Source organism: Phascolarctos cinereus, unplaced genomic scaffold (assembly GCF_003287225.1).
Source record: "Phascolarctos cinereus isolate Bilbo 61053 unplaced genomic scaffold, phaCin_HiC Scaffold_9;HRSCAF=440, whole genome shotgun sequence".
NCBI classification, from domain to species: domain Eukaryota; kingdom Metazoa; phylum Chordata; class Mammalia; order Diprotodontia; family Phascolarctidae; genus Phascolarctos; species Phascolarctos cinereus.
The window spans coordinates 248,378,385-248,384,781 of record NW_027556402.1 but is presented as its reverse complement, the minus strand read 5'-3'; positions in this window follow the sequence as shown (position 1 = coordinate 248,384,781).

Genomic DNA, 6,397 nt, shown 5'->3' with positions numbered 1-6,397 from the left:
CTGAGCCTCAGTTTCCTTAAATGTAGAATTAAGGGGTTGGTCCAGGCAGCCCCCAGGTCCCTTCTATATTTAAATGATAGAAAGTTTGTACTCTGTGTTGGTAGAGAGATTTCCCATACTGGGAGGTAATCCATTCTGGGGAAATCACATATCCTTCTTGTATTTGCCTAAGGTAATACAACAAATGGGTGAGTGTCAGTGAAGTGTATAAGAATGCTAGGCTGAGGGACATAAGACAAATGTTTGTGTACCAGCTCTGACCATACTTGCTTTGTGACTTTGGGCAATTTGTATGACCTTTCTAGGCTTCATCTTCACTGAATGGGAATGATAATCCTTGCAATAGATACCATGTAGAGTGTGTGTGTATGTGTGTGTGTGTGTGTGTGTGTGTGTGTGTGTGTATGAGAGAGAGTGAGAAAAAGAGAGAGAGAGAGAGAGAGAGAGAGAGAGAGAGAGAGAGAGAGAGAGAGAGAGAGAGAGAGATAAGGGAAGGGGGAGGCGGAGGAGGGAGAGAGGAAAGGGCTTTGTTGTTATTGTTCTTCAGCTGTTTTTGCTGTTTCTAACACTTTGTGATCCCATCTGTGTTTTTTTTTTTGGCAAAGATAGTAGAGGGGTTTGCCATTTCCTTCTCCAGCTAATTTTACAGAGGAGGAAACTGAGGCAGACAGCATTAAGTGCCTTGCCCAGGATTATACAGCTAGTATGTGTCTGAGGCCAGATTTGAACTCAGGAACATGAGTCTTCCAGACTTGAGGCCCAGACCTCCATGCACTGTGCCACTTAGCTACTCCTTTGTAGACTTTATAAAAGATCTAGTTTAGGGCTGCTATGGTCAAGGATCTCCTCAGAGCATTAACCAAGAAAGATTTGATGGCTAACATAGCTTGTGGCTAATAGCATGGCTATAGTTTGAAATGCCATGTTGTCGAAACACTGCTGGGCACACACTGCAGACTCTTTGTTTCTTTCAGCACTTTCTACTTTGCCCAGCTGTGTCCTTGTTTGTGAGGCCTACAGCACCTTGAAAGCACTCCATGGGCTTTGTTCCTTCTTGGATTGGAGTAGAATAAACAGCCGCTAAGGCCCCTTCCACCTCCCAGATTCGGTGTTTCTGTGATTCTGTGTTTCACTCTTGGATCATTTAAAGTCTTCTCCCCACAACTTGTCTTTCTAGTGAACCATTTCCTTCTTTCCCTAGTGAGTCAGGGAACTAACATTTTCTTGAAATTTGTGGCTATGAAAACAGTTGATGAAATTAGCATTTCATTATTTAAATGACTCATTTGGTTAAATTCTGGGATTTTTTTTTTGGCCTTGGGTTTAGTTATTAGACATGGAGTGAAATGAACAAGTCAGTTATGATATGATGCCCTGACCCTTAAGAGAGAAGTAACATTGCATGAAGCAGGGAGCCCTGGCTTCTGAGTGAGAAAAACCAGGGTTAGAGTCCCTCCTTTGACATCTACCATCTGTATGACCCAAGTAAGCAATTTTAACTCTTGATGCCCTAGGAAACACTCTAAAATTGTCTTGATACCTGGAGTTAGAGGGATTTTCTTCAACAGTGCTTCCTTATGTCTATTATATCCTAAGTCTAGTCTAAAATAAATTGAATAAATCAAATCTGATATACACATAAAAGGTTTCTTCTTAGCTCTGTGTATCTATGAGGAAATTCTCTGGAACTCTACTATTAGAGATTCATTGCTTTGATTAAACAGCTCTTTTATGGAGGAAAAACTCGTGTGTGTGTGTGTGTGTGTGTGTGTGTGTGTGTGTGTGTGTGTGTGCGCGCGCACATGCGCATCATAGTATGGAATAGTGAAAAGGGCACTCGATTGGACCTCAGAAGTTTAGGGTTTGTCTCAGCTCAGACACTAGCAGTCTAACATAAGGCAAGTCATTTTACCTCTACCACTCTGACCCTCAGTTTCCTCATCTATAAAATGGCTAGCATAGCCAGACATTTCAGAAAAGGCACTGATAATCTGGAGGATGGAGGATGATCAGGGTGGTGAGAATTGATACCAAAATATACACTGGCAAATTGATGGAATTGGGAATGTTCAATGCGGAGAAGAAAAAATTTTGGGTGGAGTAGACATGATGGCGCTGGTCATGTGTTTGAAGGACTGTTTGGTAGAAGAGGGATTAAATTTGTTCTGTTTGTTCTCAAAGGGAAGAATTAGCAAAAATGGGTGGGAAGTGCAGAGGGCCAGATACTTGATGGAATTAAAAACTTGCTTGATAGGCAGCTAGATGGTTCAGTGGGTACAGCCTTGGAGTCAGGAAGTCTTGAGTTCATACGTGGCCTCAGACACTTACCAGGTGTGTGGCCCTGTGCAAATCACTAAAATTCCATGACTCAGTTTCCTGAACTGTATAATGGAAAAAAAATAGCTCCTGTGGTTGTTGTGGGAATTAAATGAGGTATTTATAATGCATTTTGCAAAATTTAAAGGGCTATATAAATGCTACTTTATGTTGTTTTTTTCTAATTAATCAAAGTTATCCCAAAGGGAAATGGACTGTTTTTAGCAGCGGCAAGTCTCCCTTCATTAGATGCCTTCATTTGAAGGCCAGATGACCACTTGTCAGGTATATGCTAGAGGGACTTCTTCTTCAGGTATGGATCATAGTAGAGGCTACTGAGATTCCTTCCTTCTCTGAAGTTCTGTCTCCTGGGATTTGTCCTGCTGTGAAGAAAGGTCTTTTCCTATAAAAACTTGAGCATTCTTCTCAGAGCAGGGCTGGATTTTCCCCATAAAGATAGTTCAGGGGGAGGGTCTCTTTTCTTTGATGGAAAGGTATCATTGGGCCAGACATGTGTGGGGTGATGAATGCATTTGTTGTGTTAGATAAATTGTAGGGGCTCTTCAGAGATAAGCTAGCAGTATATAAAAGGTAGGGTTGCAAATGTCTAAATTTCCTTCCTGAATGAAAAATGTATTGTGACCATCATGGTGGAATCCTGGCCAAAACGTTAAAAAAAAAAAAAGAAAAGAAAAAGAAAAAAGAAAAAGAAAACAAGCCAGGGGGCTTTTAGGGATCCAATTTCTGTTTTCTATGTCTCCCTGCCTCCACTCCACCTATAATATAGAAAACAAGATGCCAATAAAGCAATTTGCACTGAAGTGTCCTCTGTGGACTACACCTCCTCATTTTATAAGGCTATACTATCTACAAAACCCCTTCTCATGACAACCCTGCAGGACAGAGAGTAGGGATACCTTTATTCCCTTTGCATGGATAAGGGAAGTGGGGCTGAATGAGGTTCAGAAAAATTAACTTAGTGATACCTTTTGTTTTTAAGCCATAACCATTTATTATGTCTCTTCTCTATACGGTTCCATCCCATTGTCCCAGAAAACTCTGTCCTATGGTCCTACCTATAGTGCCTCCCCCAGCTCCCTAATGAGTTTCATCATATGAATTGAGCTTAGCACAAACAACAGCACCTCAGAAGGAGGGCTTCCCTGATGCCCATGGCAGAGTGTATGCGTGTGTGTGTGTGTGTGTGTGTGTGTGTGTGTGTGTGTGTGTGTGTATTCTCTCTGTCTCTGTTTCTCTGTCTGTCTCTATTCCTTTGACCTAATTCTATTTGTGTATGTGTATTTTACTATTATTATATAAGTATAAGTATAATATACTTATGTGTAATATAAGTATATGTAATATATATAAGTATAATATAAACACAAATATATAAATACAAAACAAATATATATCAACAATACATTAATGTTATTATTATTATTATTATTATTTTGGAATGTCTATTCTTTGGGGGACTGGAAGCTTTTTTTTAATGCCTTTGTAGCCCCAGAGTCAAGCACGGTGTCTTGACACCCACTAGGTGTTTAATAAAGACCTGTTGGATGCTCTGTGCTCTGGGACGGAGACTCCCCAGTGCAATGAGTTTTACCTGTATTTTCATGTACCTTATCGTAGATATAGCTTCGATTGTTTTCTTTGATTCTGCTTCCTTTACTTTGCCTCAGTTTATGCAAGATACCCCAAAGTAGTTTTTGTTTCTTATGCCGTAATTACATTCTTTTTCATTCACACAGCACAGTTTGTTCAGCTAGTCTACAAACAGTTGTGATGTTCAGTAATTTTCCCATAGCTCTACAGCTAGTAATGCCAGACCAGAGGCTCAAACCCAGGTCTCCTGACTCTAGAACCAGGGATCTTTCTGTCACCTCATAAAGGCTTTACTGAACACTTTAGACACCTGGAGAGTATTTGTACTGTAAAAGACTGAGAACTCTGTTCAGTAAACATTCCCACTATGTTTACTCAATGAAATATTTATTGAAAGCATTCAATGACATTCAATAGCACTGTTCTAAGCCAATGCTTCTTAAACTGTGGGTCACAACACCATGTGGAGTCATGAAAATTTGGCAACAGTAAAAAATTTTTGAACATGCAATGACTAAAATTTAATTAAAAATTAAATGTGTAATTAATCTAAGATGTTTCTGACAGTGCTTGCCCGTATCGCATCATGTAACTTCACCACAGCCTTGGTTCTGAATACATAGCATATGCATATTATATTGTGTATGCCCTCAAGCCATGGGATGCCAAAGAACACTGAAGAAGTTGAGAAAGGGATTACTAGTGGGAAAAATTTATAAAGTCCTGTTCTAGACAACAGAGGAAAAATAAAGATGAATGGGACAGGTTCTCTGCCTTATAAAAATTTACAGTCTGTTAGGGGTGATAAGACAGGTGAACACAGAACATTAAAAGATGAACATGGAATAAGAAGGGTCCAATTGCTAGGAGATCAAATGAGGGAGATGTCATTTCTTCTGGCTGGGAGAATCTGTGAATTCTCTCAGGAGGAGATGCTATTTAAACTGATGATTGAAAATAGAAGATATCAGTATACAGAAATGGGTAGATGAGGCATTCCAAAGTGAAGAAGCAAATGAATAAAGGTGTGGAGGAAGGCAACTCTGTGATTAGTACTGGTACAGTGATGTGATGGGGGGGGTGGAATAATGTGAGATCAGCCTGAAAAAAGTAGGGCAGAGCCATAATCGCGAAGGCCCTTGAATGCCAGGCCCAGGTGTTGCAATTTTATTCCGCAGGCACTTTTTGAGCACTGGAGTGACCTGATCAAAACTGTGCATTAGGAAGATTTATGTGGCAGTGATGTTAGCAATTTACTTGCGGAGGAAAAGACCAGAACTATGTAAGGAAACATTTCACTTCTAAAATTTGTATTCTAGGCATCTGGAAAGGGAGATAGCTTGGGCAGTTGGAGGCTGACCTTCCTCCTCATCCCAGTGGGCGGCTAGGTGGCGCCACAGTGCACAGAGCACTGGGCCTGAAGTAGGGAAGACTCATCTTCGTGAGTTCAAATCTGGCCTCAGACACTTCCTAGCTGTGTGACCCTGGGCAAGTCACTTCACCCTGTTTGTCTCAGTTTCCTCATATATAAAATGAGAGGGAGAAGGAAATGGCAAACCGCTCCAGAATCTTTGCCAAGAAAACACCAGATCATGAAGAGGGGCCATGAAAAGTCAGACATGACTGAACAGGAACAGGTTCCTTCTCAAGCCACAGGATTGAGTCATTGACTTTCCTTTCTTGCTCATATAATAGCCCCGGACCTTAGGGTATGCTCAGTTACAACCGTGAACTTCAGTCTTCTTTGGGGGTCAATTGGAGACGCTCAGACAGAGAGAGATCAGTGAAGCCACTTCAACAAAAGTGCCAAACTCGAAAGCTTCGGACTGAAAAGGGAACAGCTGGGACTTCTGCAGCACTTCGGAATCTCTGTTCTTTCCACTCCCCTGCCCTGCAAGTTGTTACCTCATTCCAGGAAGATTTTGCCCTCTGTCTGGCCTAAAGTTGGGGCTCTGGTGTGCTCCCATCTCTGGGGAGTTCCAGTCACCCCCGTGGAAGGAAGCGTTATCGTGGGAGACTGAGAAAAAGGAAGAGCTCACAGTAGATGCACAGAGAGTGACAGCCCTTCCCAATTAAGTCCACAAGTCACATTCACCCCCTCTTCACCTGAAAGGTCTGCCTCCAAAGTAGGCGAGAAATGAAAAACAAAAGCCAAAGCCCTCACATTCCACTTATGACCCAAGAGTGCTTGGATTAGTAACTGATTTCATTCACAAACAGGGTTGAGTGCCTAGCTCCTGGAACCAAACCCTCTGTTAAGCACTGGGGATACAACAGCAAAAGTGACTTAGGGCCCTTGAGGAGTTTACGTAGTGAATACGACTCCTGTCTCAAAAGCCTTTCCCACAGACACTAAAACTCCTTTTATGAAGCTTTAGGATTGAGCAATTCTGGCTTGATGAGTCTGTGAGGAGACTGGGAGTTTGAGATTCTGAAGAGTCTGTGAACTGAGATACTTGTAGAAAGACTG